Raw genomic sequence first — 15163 nt, 5'->3', positions numbered from 1 at the left:
CTTATCATTTAGCTACAAAATAGCAGGTCAGCAACTGGAAGCAGTAAATTCCATAAATTGTCTGGGAGTACGCATTATGAGTGATTTAAAATGGAATGATCATATAAAGTTGATCGTCGGTCAGTCAGATGCAAGACTGGGATTCATTGGAAGAATTCTAAGAAAATGCAACAAAGGAAGTAGGTTACAGTACGCTTGTTCGCCCACTGCTTGAATACTGCTCAGCAGTGTGGGATCCGTACCAGATAGGGTTGATGGAGGAGATAGAGAAGATCCAACGGAGAGCAGCGCGCTTCGTTACAGGATTATTTAGTAATCGCGAAAGCGTTACGGAGATGATAGATAAACTCCAGTGGAAGACTCTGCAGGAGAGACGCTCAGTAGCTCGGTACGGGCTTTTGTTGAAGTTTATAGAACATACCTGCACCAAGGAGTCAATCAGTACATTGCTCCCTCCTACGTATATCTCGCGAAGAGACCATGAGGATAAAATCAGAGAGATTAGAGCCCACACAGAGGTATACCTACAATCCTTCTTTCCACGAACAATACGAGACTGGAATAGAAGGGAGAACTGATAGAGGTACGCAAGGTACCCTCCGCCACACACCGTCAGGTGGCTTGCGATGTATGGATGTAGATGTATATGGGTCGGAGATTTTTCTCCGGTCAGGGCCTGGGTGTTGTGTTGTCCTAATCATCATCATTTCATCCCCATCGACGCGCAAGTCGCCAAAGTGGCGTCAAATCGAAAGCCTTGCACCAGGCGAGCGGTCTACCCAGCGGGAGGCCCTCGTCACACGTTATTATTATTACCCGGTATACTCATGTTGACGGTCTTCTGAGACTGTGAAGGAGTTATTCTGTTGATGTCCTCCCTCACGATGCGACGAGCAGCTCTGAAGTGTACTGTGCTGCCTTAAGGAAACTGAAGAAACGACTTCAGCGTGTTCGACGTTACAATAATGCCAACGATCTTCTCCTTCTTCACGACAACACAAGGCCTCGTACACGTCTGCGCACGTTCAAATGGTTCAAATAGCTCTGACCACTATGGGACTTAACATCTGAGGTCATCAGTCCCCTACACTTAGAACTTCGTAAAGCTAACTAACCTAAGGACATCACACACATCCATGCCCGATGCAGGATTCGAACCAGCGACCGTAGCAGCAGCGCGGTTCCGGACTGACGCACCTAGAACCGCTCGGCCACAGCGGTCGGCTCTGCGCACATGACACGAGCTCCCAAAACTTGACTGTTCATCCTCATCCACCCAACAGCCCCATCTCGCACCTTCCGACTTCCATCTTTTTGACCCAATGAAAGATGCTCTCCTCTGGGAGCAGTACGTGGATGATGAGGTTATTAATGCAACAAGACGTTGGCAGCGACGTCGATCTGTGGAGTAGTGCGATGCGGGCATATAGGTCCTTCTAGTAAGGTGGCGTAAGACCATCTCAATGAACGGAGATGGTGCTGAAATACACTGTCTTGTAGCCATAAGTGTGGGGAATAATACAATGTATTGTAATCCTGAATAAAAGCAATCTACATTCAGAAAAAAATATGTTGTATTATTTACTTACCGTCCCTCATACGTCTCATAGGTCAATGCGACGTCTGTTTTGATTGATTTGATAGATCATAAGAGAAGAGAGATAGTCTGTGTCCACCAATAAACGTGTCCAATCAAATCTGCGCAGCAGTATGTCGCATAACTTGTCTCGCGCGCCGCACGTTAACACAGGTACGTCGGTTCACGCCGCGACAGCAAATGTGATTTCGGGACCAAGGAAGCTCCGAAGCACAGACGAAAGAAACAATTCACGTTTACCATAGACGCTCACAACTGTTTCACGCGAGCAGCTGATCAGCGTCGCATTTTTTAGAACGATCTTTGCCAGGCTTCTGCCCTAACAATCTGCCCAATATGCCCGACGTCGCTTGCCTCAGTATATTTCCCCATTTGCACACCTTACCATCGATAGAATGATTCTCCATTAGTCTTTGCTCCGCTTACACACCGTGTTTCGCCTGTTGTAGATACAAACTAAAGGTGCGAGTAGAGGACAATGGAATAAGCAGACAATCACAATAATACCGGCAGACGCCGAACCGCGTGCACGCACCAGCAGCGGTAGCAGAAGCAGCACTTGCCTCATACACAGTTATTTAGTTTAGTTTCTGTTTTTTTCACGTGCTTCTTCAAAAGCGTGAACTATACCTGTATATTTCACTGTGTAGACTAGTGGTTAGCAAATTACTGTAGGTTTTTATTTTAGCGTGCATACCTTTGTGTAATATAGTGCAATATTCCCGCCATCAGACTGCCACGTCACGCCACTAAGCTTAAATCTCGTGTTTGTACATAGTACGAGGTGCATTCAAGTTCTAAGGCCTCCGATTTTTTTTAATTAACTACTCACCCGAAATCGATGAAACTGGCGTTACTTCTCGACGTAATCGCCCTGCAGGCGTACACATTTTTCACAACGCTGACGCCATGATTCCATGGCAGCGGCGAAGGCTTCTTTAGGAGTCTGTTTTGACTACTGGAAAATCGCTGAGGCAATAGCAGCACGGCTGGTGAATGTGCGGCCACGGAGAGTGTCTTTCATTGTGGGAAAAAGCCAAAAGTCACTAGGAGCCAGGTCAGGTGAGTAGGGAGCATGAGGAATCACTTCAAAGTTGTTATCACGAAGAAACTGTTGCGTAACGTTAGCTCGATGTGCGGGTGCGTTGTCTTGGTGAAACAGCACACGCGCAACTCTTCCCGGACGTTTTTGTTGCAGTGCAGGAAGGAATTTGTTCTTCAAAACATTTTCGTAGGATTCACCTGTTACCGTAGTGCCCTTTGGAACGCAATGGGTAAGGATTACGCCCTCGCTGTCCCAGAACATGGACACCATCATTTTTTCAGCACTGGCTAACCGCCGAAATTTTTTTGGTGGCGGTGAATCTGTGTGCTTCCATTGAGCTGACTTGTGCTTTGTTTCTGGACTGAAAAATGGCATTCACATCTCATCCATTGTCACAACCGACGAAAAGAAAGACCCATTCATGCTGTCGTTGCACGTCAACATTGCTTGGCAACATGCCACACGGGCAGCCATGTGGTCATCTGTCAGCATTCGTGGCACCCACCTGGATGATACTTTTCGCATTTTCAGGTCGTCATGCAGGATTGTGTGCACAGAACCCACAGAAATGCCAACTCTGGAGGCGATCTGTTCAACAGTCATTCGGTGATCCCCCAAAACAATTCTTTCCACTTTCTCGATCATGTCGTCAGACCGGCTTGTGCGAACCGGAGGTTGTTTCGGTTTGTTGTCACACGATGTTCTGCCTTCATTAAACTGTCGCATCCGCGAATGCACTTTCGACATATCCGTAACTCCATCACCACATGTCTCCTTCAACTGTCGATGAATTTGAAATGGTTTCATACCACGCAAATTCATTTAACGAATGATTGCACGCTGTTCAAGTAAGGAAAACGCCACCATTTTAGGCATTTAAAACAGTTCTCATTGTCGCCGCTGGCGGTAAAATTCCATCTGCCGTACGGTGCTGCCATCTCTGGGACGTATTGACAATGAACGCGACCTCATTTTAAAACAATGCGCATGTTTCTATGTCTTTCCAGTCCGGAGAAAAAAAAATCGGTGGCCTTAGAACTTGAATGCACCTCATATATAATCTAGACCAGACCATTCTAGTTTGCATACTTACCACATGCAGTAATTTACGGGTAAGTAGAGTTTATAGTAATATGTAACTGTAGACACATACACTTCAGTGAAATTTATTTCTGTTTAGATTTTGCCGTCTCAGGACATAGTGATAAATCTGTAGAGCACTTTTTTAGTGTTCTTTGTTCTCTGCGTTATATTCTGCGGACATTCCAAAGTCAGTACCGCCATTTGAGATCTTATATACCTATTTTTACACACTGCGATATGGCTAGGAACTGTGCTTGTTGTGAGCGGATACAAGGAGAATTGGCTGCTGTCCGTAAACAGCTACAAGCAGCGTTGGCTACCGTCGACACGCTTCTGACTAATGTTCAAAGTTGCGGCGGCATCGGGACGCTGGGGACGAGACCTGCGACATCTTCGGTGCCTTTGGAATCCCCTGCTGACAAGGACGTCGCCGTATCTTCTAATTCGCAAGATCTGACCGGTCCGTCCTCACTCGAGAGTGAGTGGCAGACAGTGGTGGGTTCACATGTCACTGGACGGAAGGCGAAAGAGGGAGCAAGTCACGCAGCTGGCTCCCTACGCTTTAGCAACAGGCACGAGGTGCTACCCAGTGTTGACGATAACTCTGAGCCAGCACGAGTTGCCTCTCCCGTTGTGCCAGTGTTCGATTTTCCTGCCCAGTCCGGACATGCAGAGGGTGCATATGCTTATCATTGGGAGCTCCAATGTTAGGTGGATGATGGAGCCCCTCAGGTAAACAGCAGGCAAGGGGGGAAAGAATGCTAGCGTGCACGAGGTACATTTGCCGAGGGGTCTCGTGCGTGATTCCAGCAGCTTTCGGACCCACTGGGTGTTTACGCTATATGTAGATGATCTCGTAGAATGCGTTGGAAGCTCTCTAAGGCTGATCTGAGATGAAACATTTGTCTATAACAAAGCAGCAACGCCAGAACATAGTAACGATTTGCAGAATGGCCTCCACAGAATTTATTAAAGGTACAGGTTCTGGCAGTTGACCTTGAACGTAAATAAATGTAACATATTGGGCATTCCTAGGAAATAAATCCACTAATGTGCAGCTACTCCATTAATGTCAAACCGCTGGAAACAGTATCTACTGTAAAATATCTAGGAGTAATTATGCGGAGCGATCTTAAGTGGAATGACCTTATAAAATAAATAGTGGGAAAAGCAGGTGCCAGACTCATATTTATAGAAAGAATAATAAGAAAATGTAACTCATCAGCGAAGGAAGTGGCTCATAAGGTTCTTGTTCGACTCATTCTTGAGTACTGTTCATCTGTGTGGGATCCCTACCGGATAGGACTGACAGAAGAGATAGAGACGAGAAAATTTGAGAAAATCGAGCCAATACATACCGACAGTCATTCTTCCCATGTGCCATTCGCGAGTGTAACAGCGTTGGAGGGCTCAGTTAGTGACACAGAAAGTTCCCTCCGCCACACATCATTGGGTGGCCTGCGGTGTATGATGTAGATGTAGAACAATGGTTTCCCTGATATTACATATTACGATTGACTACATGAAGACCTTACAACAGAGTTCCAGATTGCCCAAATGGCAAATATGTACTTGAGGATTAACGCATAGCAACAAGTATTTCATATGGCGACCTTTCACGTGAAATCAGGCTTCAGTACGTCTCTTTATCAATACCTGTACACTGTGACGTCTGTGGCATTTGTTATGTCATATACAAAAAACTACATATATTATTATTATTATTATTTTCGATTATTCCCATTTAAAGAGAGCGTTTGAACTTGAATTCCTTTATGATGATTGTTTATGTTTTTTCTGAGCCCAAATTTTCTTCATGTGTTCACTGTGTTGTTTCTTTCGCTCCGCTGTCCATTTGCATCCTGGTCTCTTCTGTGTTGTGGTGTCAAATTTATGTTTTCTGATGATGTTCCTGAATTCAGTTCTATTTTCTGCATCGTTTACTGTTATGTGTGCTTGTCTGAGGTCCTCTTCAACTTCTTTTATTCATTTTGTTTTTCCCCTGCCTGAGTTGATGACTTTAAGAATCCGCTCTGAATTTCTGTTTTCATTCATCCTGTGGATATGTCCGTAGAACTGCATTCTTCTTTTCCTTATTGTATCCGTAATCATGTCTGTGTATTTATATAATTCTGATGTTGGTCTCTTCTTCCAGATTCCTTGCTCTTGTATCGGGCCAAAAATTTTCTTGAGAATTTTCCTTTCTTGTTTCTCTATTTCTTTCATTTTAGTTTGCCCACCTATTTGTGTTGTTTCAGATGCATACAGTGCCTCTGGAAGTACGACAGTGTTGTAGTGCCTCAATTTTGCGTTAATGGATATAGACTTTTTGTTATAATAGTTCCACGTGAGGTTATATGCTTTCTGTAGTTTTTTTATTGTTTCCTCATTGGCCTTTAGGTTGATCCCTGATGGCTGGATGATTTCTCCCAGGTACTTAAAATGTGGCACTTGTACGATTTTCCCATGGGTTGTCACAATAGGCAATTTGTCTTGTGGCACTCTTTCTATGTACTGGGTTTTCTTATACGAAATTTGCAGGCCAGTTCTTTGTGCAATTTCGTGTAACTTCTCTATGTCGTTAGTGGCTTCTTTTCTATGATTTGTGAGGATTGCAAGGTCATCTGCAAACGCTAAACACTTCACATTGAATCTATTATCTTTTCTAATGCCAATTTGGATTCCTTTGACTTCTTTTTCCCATGTCCTGATAATTTTTTCAGGAATGATATTAAAGAGTAATGGTGAAAGTCCGGCACCCTGTCGCACTCCAGTTTGGATTTCAAATGGCTCAGAGATATCCCCCATAAATTTGACCTTGGAGACTGTGTCAGTTAATGTCTGCCGAATGATCGCTCTTGTCTTTCCGTCAATGCTGAATTCTTCCAGCGTGTTGCAGAGTGCTACTCTGTCTATTGAGTCGTAGGCCTTTTTAAAATCTACAAAAGTGATCACTGTGTTTCGGGTGTTTCTCATCTGGAGAATCATTTTCAGATTCCAGATCTGTTCTATACATGATCGTCCCTTGCGAAAACCAGCCTGGTATTCTCCTGTTTGTGGGTCAGCTTGTTCATCTAATCTATTCATGAGAACTTTTGAGAGGATTTTATATGTGACCGGCCCGAGTGAGATACCCCTGTGATTATTTGGTTCAGTTTCGTCCCCTTTTTTGTGGAGTGGATGGATGAGTGCGCATTTCCATTCAGAAGGGATCTGTTCTGTTTCCCAAATATTTAATATGATTTTGTGGATTTTTCCTGTTACTCTTTCATCATTTAACTTCCATAGTTCTGCAATAATTCCATCTTCTCCTGGGGCTCCATTGTTTATCAGTGTCTTGATAATTTCTGCTGTTTCGTTGATGGTTGGTGGTTTAGCGTCGGGATTTGGTGTAGACGTCTGGTAGGGAATATCCTCTTTAGGTCTTTCGCAGTTGAGAAGTTTGTTGAAATAGCCTGCGAGGATTTGTCATGTTAGTTTCTAGTGAACCATCCGGTTTCTTGAAGCAGATTGGGTCGCTGTTATCCTGCAATATGTTCTTTAAACGTCTTATAAAAATTCCTGGTGTTGTTCTTCTTAAAGTCTTGTTCTATCTCATCCAGTCGCTGTTTGTTATAATTTCTTTTTTCCTTCCGAATTGTTTTCGATGTTTGTTTTCGGATTATTAGAAATTGTTGCCATTTTGCTGATGTTTTGTGAATATTGAAGTTTTTCCAGGCATTGTTCCTTTCTTCTATTGCTTGATCACATGTTATATTCCACCACCTGTGTTTTCTCCTTCTCGGGGGTTGACCCAATTTCATCGCGGATTTGAGGACGTCCACAGGTTCTGTCCAGTTTGTGGTGTTTGTCTGACTAATTTCCTGTGAGATGTTTTCCTTGTTGAGTTTTATGTATTCGGGGTCTGGTCTCAGCACTTTGTTTAGTTTTGACTTTTTTTCTATTGGGTTGTATTCTGGTCTTTATCTGTAGAAGACGGTGGTCTGATTCAAAAAATCCTCTTTTCGTTTTCACATTCAGAATTTCTGCTGTGTTACTCTTGGAGATGGCCACATGGTCTATCTGGAATTCACCCAACATTGTGTTGGGCGACTTCCAAGTATACAGTTTCTTGTTGGGTTTTTTAAAGTTTGTTGACATAACTACGAGGCCGAAATTTTCGCAAAAGCTTATCAGTCTTTCCCCATTCTTATTAGTTCTCTTGTGAACTGTATGGATTCCGGTGATTTTCCTGTATTTTTTCTCTTTGCCTAATTGTGCGTTAAAGCCGCCTAACAAGATTATTACATGGTGTTTGGCAATTTTGTTTGTCGTCTCTTCAAGGTCATTCCAGAAGTCATCCACTTTCTGGGGGTTCTGCTTGTTATAGTTATTTGAGGGTGCGTGTGCGTTGATCAAGGTATATGCTTTGTTGGCCGATTTGATGGAGAGCATTGATATACGTTCTGAGGCAGACTGGAATTTAATGACAGAGTCGCTGATAGATTTTTGGACTACAAATGCTGTACCAAACTGTTTGAGTCCTTTCTCATTAGTTTTAACTGCTGGTTTTCCTTTGTAGATCCTGTAGTTGTCTGTGTCAAAATGGTTTTCATCCGCAAATCGTGTTTCCTGGATTGCAAGGATTTTGATCTGGAATTTTTGCAGGACATCTGTAAGTTGTTTGACCTTACCAAGTTTGAAGAGAGTATTAGTATTAAGTGTATCGATGAAGTGTCTTTGTTTTGTGTGTAATAATTTGGATGTCGTCTGGTTCTCAACCTTAGGCGTAACATGACGCTCCTGGTCCCCCGGAATCCGATGACCAGGTAAAGCCAGCCTTGCGACTGGTGCCCGGGATAGTGGATTCATTCCTTGTGTTATCATCATGTGTGGTTTTCAAGTTGAAAACTAACTTGGTGGTGGTCCTTCCGAGGAAAGATCACGAGGAATACGACTTGATTGTTGAGATCAAGGAGGTTGCTGCAGCCGCACCATCTAGGCTGACAGACGCTGACCCCTAACCGCTGGATACCAGGCAGACGTTAGTGGATTTCGGTTGATAGTTTTGGTCCACCCCGGGTATTTTATTTCCCCGGTACCCTCCATATCTGGAGAGCATTCCCCTATCCGCCATCTGGGGAGGCGCCCGATGGGAGACTATCAACTCCACACGGGAAAAAAATTACATATATATTTTATATATTTTTATCAGTATGATTCCTTCTCTCAGGGATATTGTCTTTTCTTATCACTTTTACTTACGTGCATAAGTAAATATGAAACGGGTTCTTGAAGGGTCTTAGTTATTCATGTACCTACTTTAGATTTAGAACGTGATGACTAAAATATAGTTGCCGTTAAAAAAATGGCTTTGAGCACTATGGGACTTAACATCTGAGGTCATCAGTCTCCTAGAACTTAGAACTACTTAAACCTAACTAACCTAAGGACATCACACACATCTATGCCCGAGGCAGGATACGAACCTGCGACCGTAGCGGTCGCGCGGTTCCAGACTGAAGCGCCTAGAACCGTTCGGCCATAAAAGCCGGCTATAGTTGCCGTTAACTGAATTGAATGTAATTTTGTTAATTTCTAATTATTGATTGCAAAGCAAGGCTCTAGAGAATTTCGATTGTTGCCGTGGAGCGGCCAAGATAAAACTTACTGAACTCATGGAATCTGTATAGTTTAAAAACATGAACTTTAACGTAAATTAATTATCTGTTGCAATTTAAAAAGGTTCTTGTAACGAAATCTCTCGCATTTACAGTTACTGTTACCTCTTTGAACAATAAATTACTACTTCGGCGCGTAATGGCCGAACAGAAGCTGCATCGGAAGATGAGCTTCTCGCAGCGAAAATTACTGAAAAAATGCTTATTAAAAATAGTTAGCCACTGTGAGCATTTGAGGTGACAACTATTATAAAGAAATTCATTTTTTGATAGTAATAACAATTTTATTTTAGTAATAAATACGAATAACTGACATAAAATATGTGTAGCCGCTCAATGGCTGCCTTCCGCACCACGAAAGAAAACAGTGTGTGTACCATAAAATACGTCCTTCCTCCTTGGCCGTACAACCCCGTCTCTTTTGATCCTTTTTTATTTTCATAGACATTAAATGAAGATGCTACTCTTAAATTATCGCTGCATATCAGTTGTTTGGAGATAATTAACTATATCTTTTATACTAACTATATTGACAAAATATGTTTACAACCGATAAAAATGTCAATATTTATGTGACGTACCGTAACAACACGCTAAAAAATCCCAGGCGTGTTCCGAATGCATTCACACCAGCTCACACTGTGATTCTGCAGTTTATCAACGTTACCACCAGAGCTGAAATATACTAAAGCGTTTACTCGCAACTATCGACTCAAAAATATTATAGCCACACCCATACATCTTCTGTCGAACATTTTAGTTGCGTATACTTTAATAGCGATATGAAAGTGTGTCGGTGCACCATCATGCATGTACCACTTAAGCATCCCATTATCATAAACAACGACGCGAAAATCTACCTTAGACTTTGGCATGATTCCCCTTCTGCGCACGTCGTATCGGAAAAAACAGTTGGTTTCCGTACCTATGCTTAATAGGCTTATTTGCTTGTGTCATGGTCGTCTACTCGCCCTTTTCATTTGTATCTACGATAGACAAACGCTATATGAGAGGCAGTCATTTGAAACTCTAACACCAGCCACAACGGGACCATGGAGTAGTTCCATTCAATAGTAATCACAACAAGCGTTAAGGCATTTATCCGACTGGGAGACGAGACGACCAATTCCTGTTTCGTATCAAGTGGTCGACCGCTGACTTATCCGCAACGGCCCCCACTTCTGCACTTCCTCATCCGACTTAAACAGACGTCCAAGCATGACATTCTACAAATCGCCAAATTTGTGAAAATCACACGTTGAAGGATCCAGTCTGTACGAAGGATGTCGCAGTGTTTCCTAACCAAATCACTTAAGCGTAACCTTCGTTGGATTGACAGAATGGGAACGGGTACTATTGTGCGACAGGATGATTCCGTCCGACAGCTTTCCAACAGCCCCAGGGCTAACGCCAAAGCCAACAGAGGAATCAGGAATCATTCCACGTCTCCCCCGCCAGAGAAATCCAAATCTGGTCACACAAGTTCCGGTGAAGTCATGTCGACCATCTGTTTCGACTGTAGAAGCCCCTGCTCGAAGAGTTCTTAAAGCGTGGAACCACAATCAATGCGCAGCACTATGAAGATATTCTGCAGAAACTGTGACTGTCATAAAGTCAAAACGCCCAGGAATGCTGTCGGACGGAATCATCTTGTTGCATGATAACGCCTACCCCCACACTGCCTATGAGATATCGTAGGGTCAATACAGTCTCACGTGTTCCTACATTTCTCTGGAACCCAAACTGATCTTTCCCGAGGTTGGCATCTACCAGCTTTTCCATTCTTCTGCAAAGGCTGGGTGTTAGTATTTTGCACTCATGACTTATTAAGCTGATAGTTCGGTAATATTCATACCTGTCCACATCGGCTTGCTTTGTAATTGGAGTGATTGTATTCTTCTTGAAGTCTTCACCTGCCTCGTACATCTTACACACCTGATAGAAGAGTTTTGTCATGGCTGACCAACCCAAGGCTATCAGTAGGTCTGATGGAATGTCGTCTACTCCAGGACCTTGTTTCGATTTAGGTCTTTCATGCTCTGTGAAATTATTCTCGCAGTATCAAGTCTCCCACCTCATACACAGCTACGTCCTCTTCCATTTCTATAACACTGCCTGCAAATTCATCTCCCTTGTGCAGACCCTCAATATACTCCGTCCACTTTCCCTTCTTTGTTTAGGGTTAGTTTTCCGTCTGAGCTGTTAATCCACGTACCACTGCTCCCCTTTTCTACAAAAGCCTCTTCAGTTTTCTTGTAGGCAGTATCTATCTGCCCCCTAATTACGTAAGCTTCCCAATTCTTACATTTTTCTGTAGCCATTCCTCCTTAGCTATTTTGCACATCCTGTCAATCTCATTTTTAGACGTTTGTATTCCCTTTCACCTGCTTCATTTGCTGTGTTTTTATGTTTTCTCCTTCCGTCAATTAATTTCAGTATCTCCTGCGTCTTCCAAGGGTTTCTACTAGGCCTTGTCGTTTTACCTATTTGATCCTCAATTACCTTCACTATTTCATCTCTCAAAGCTACCCATTCGTCTCTCACTGTATTCCTTTCCCCAGTTCTACTCAATCGTTCCCTAGTGCCCCCTCTGAAACCTCCAATAATATCTGGTTCTTTCAACTTATCCAGGTCCCATCTCCTTAAGTTCCTACCTTTTTGCAATATCTTCAGTTTTAATCTACAGTTCATAACCAACAAATTGCGGTCAATGTACACATCCGCCCCTGGAAACCTTTTACAATTTAAAATCTGCTGAGTAAGTCTCCGTCTTATCATTACATAAGCAATCTGAAACCTTCCGGTGTCGCCAGGTCGACTTCCACTTGTACTGCCATCTTTCATGATTCCTAAACCAAGTGTTAGTGTTGATTAAATTTTGTTCTGTGCAAAATTCTACTAGGCGACTTCCTCTTTCATTTCTTTCCCTTAATCCATATTCTGCTACTATTTTCTCTTCTTTTCCTTTTCCTACTATCGAATTCCAATGCCACATCACAATTAAATTTTCATCTCCTTTAACTACCTGAATAATTTATTTTATCTGATGATTCATTTCATCAGTCTCTTCATACTGTGTAGAGCTAGTTGCCACATAAACTTGTACTATTATACTAAACCCGTGAGACAGTAATGAGGAAATAATATCTCCTATGAGCAGGTACCAGTCAACTGTGGAGATTACCAAGTTTGTGATTTATCAATTTCTCCAGGCGTATTTTATGACGAAATAAAGCTCGGGTGAACAGCCTGGTATGAGTGTGCATAGGACACTCATACCAGGCTGTTCACCAGAGATTTATTTCGTCATCACCAAGTTTATTTCTCCCCACAAACCATTGATGCCTCCCGGATGGTATTACTCCGTCAATGAAGCTGCCAACTCTGGCACTTCACCGTGGATATCAAAGGGTCTGACCATGGCTACCAAATATAGATAAATCATGCATTTTGACTGTTTTATCTGGATATTTAGAACAAGTTTCATTGATGGCGTGTTATTAATTGTATTATCTGATGAATTTAATCACATTTGATTATCTACTTAGATGTTATTGTTACTTTCACGATTTATCCTTGATTTGTAAAAAATACATTTAATGAATTTTTCCCGTTTCCCAAGAAAGAAAAATCATCCTCTTTCGCCCTAGATAACAGTACGTGGACGTACATGTTGCTGTTGTTGTTTATTCAGAACCTGAGTCTCATCTTCTTCTTCTTGTTTCGAATGGGCCCACTTTGGACCACGCTTTTTCAACTGTTGGGCTTTGATCTTTGCCCAGTACTGACACATCCTCTTCCGATATAACTCCTTCCTTTCTTCTGTCCAGGGGGTACTTTTCCTTCGGAGCTTTTCCTGAAGTCCTCGGACTTCCTTCAGGGTACGTCTCACAGACTATCTGTTCTGGAGATCAGTTATTCCTAGTTCTTTAACCTCCTTTTCAGTTTCTGTCAACCAAGTACTGCGCACCTTCTTGTTTTGCCAGAAGATAGTTGGTCAATCTTTTTGGAGGAAATCGTGCAACATGGTTATAGAAAGCTACGCTTCTTTTTCTTGCAGAGTCAGAGACCCTCTCGATATGTTTGTAGAGCTCCGAGTTATGTCACCTTCTGAATTCCCCATCTTCTTCTACCGGGCCTAGGATCTTCCTGAGGATTCTCCTCTTTCTGTCTTTCTATTTCTCCGTCAGACCTCTCCGGTTCGTGGACATTCCATGGTATACAGGGTTTCTGTTCATATGACGGATGTGTAGTGCTTGAGTTTCAGGTTATCTGACAGGCATTTTTTGTTGTAGGTGTTCATAGTCAGTCGATATTCTAATTCAAACTTGACATCTTGGATATTCGGGAATCCAGCCGGATGTTCGCGTCGTTCTCGCACGATATTTCAACAGCGTGCCTCGCTGTCTTCTTCAGGTGCTACCTGAGACTGGTCCTTTTAAGAGATTGTTTTAAAATTTTAAGTTCTTTAAATAAAGTTTACGTATCTGCTGTGCAACCGAGAGTAACTGATTAAGGCCCATTCACAATCGTAGCCTTATCCTGCACCATTCTGAGAAACCAGCTCTCACCCACACCAGTACAGCCAGGATGGCCATGTGTTGGTTAGAAAGAGACCAGTTGGGAATCTGCACTCTACCTGTTTGGGGCCTAGACACACTGGACCTACACCTTGAATTATGGTCGGGAGTGCGATTTTGGGTGACAGCAGGAGCATTCTCGCGGTTATTCCATGAACCATGACTGCACAATTGTACGTCTGTCTTTTGATTCAACGTGTTTTGCTACCATTCATGAACAGCATTTCAGGGGTGTTTTCCAACGGGATAACGTTCTCTCGCATATCGCTACTGTAACCAGACATGCGCTACACCGTGTCGACATGTTACCTTGGCCTGCTCGAACACCAGCGCTTTCTCCAATCGACCACATATGTGGCACCATCGGACGAAAACTCCAGTGTCATCCAAAAACAGCATTAACTGTCTCTGTATTGACCAGCCAAGTGCAACAGGTGTGGAACTCTATCGCAAAACCTGACATCCGGCACCTGTACAACACAACGATCACACATTTGCATGCCTGCATTCAACATTCTGGCGGTTACACCAGTTATTAATGTACCAGTATTTCACATTTGCAACGGCTTATCTCGTGCTAACATTCACATGTAATAATGCAATTTAAGGGGAGTACGTATGGCGGAATTGGACAAAAAGTGTCATTTTCGGATTATTATTACTTATTAATATTTGGTCTCTCCTGAATAATTTGATGCATTATTTGTCGAAAAATTCCAATTGGAAGTGTAGTTTTTATCATTGCAAAGTTAATAGTAAGTGTGTAAAATTATCCGGTCGTTCTGCACTGACTTGCCTGAGTATCTCTGTCTCTTAAACTATTCAATCTAGAAGGCTGTGGTTTTCAGCTATTTATTCCTTGAAATCATTCTAATGTTCGTGTTAAGAGGTTGGATGCACTGTGTAAACAGAAATGGCGGTATAGCACATGCATTTGGTTTATTTACTTTGTGGTTGTCATGTTTCATAAGTTTTGAATTGAAAACATAGTGGTTTGGTGTGTTATTAGACGCTCTTATACGTCTTTTCAACATGACGAAAAGAAAGGGTTGTTTTAAGAAGCGACGTTTCCATGGAAATCAGCATATCAAAAAATCTGAATCCAGTGTTGATTCTGAAATAGGTTTTTCACAGACCCGTGATAAGGACACGCGTACCAGTGCTTCGAAGAGGAAACTTGGAGACCATGAGGATTTAT

Source organism: Schistocerca cancellata, chromosome 1 (genome assembly GCF_023864275.1).
Source record: "Schistocerca cancellata isolate TAMUIC-IGC-003103 chromosome 1, iqSchCanc2.1, whole genome shotgun sequence".
NCBI lineage: Eukaryota > Metazoa > Arthropoda > Insecta > Orthoptera > Acrididae > Schistocerca > Schistocerca cancellata.
This window is presented reverse-complemented; position numbering follows the sequence as displayed.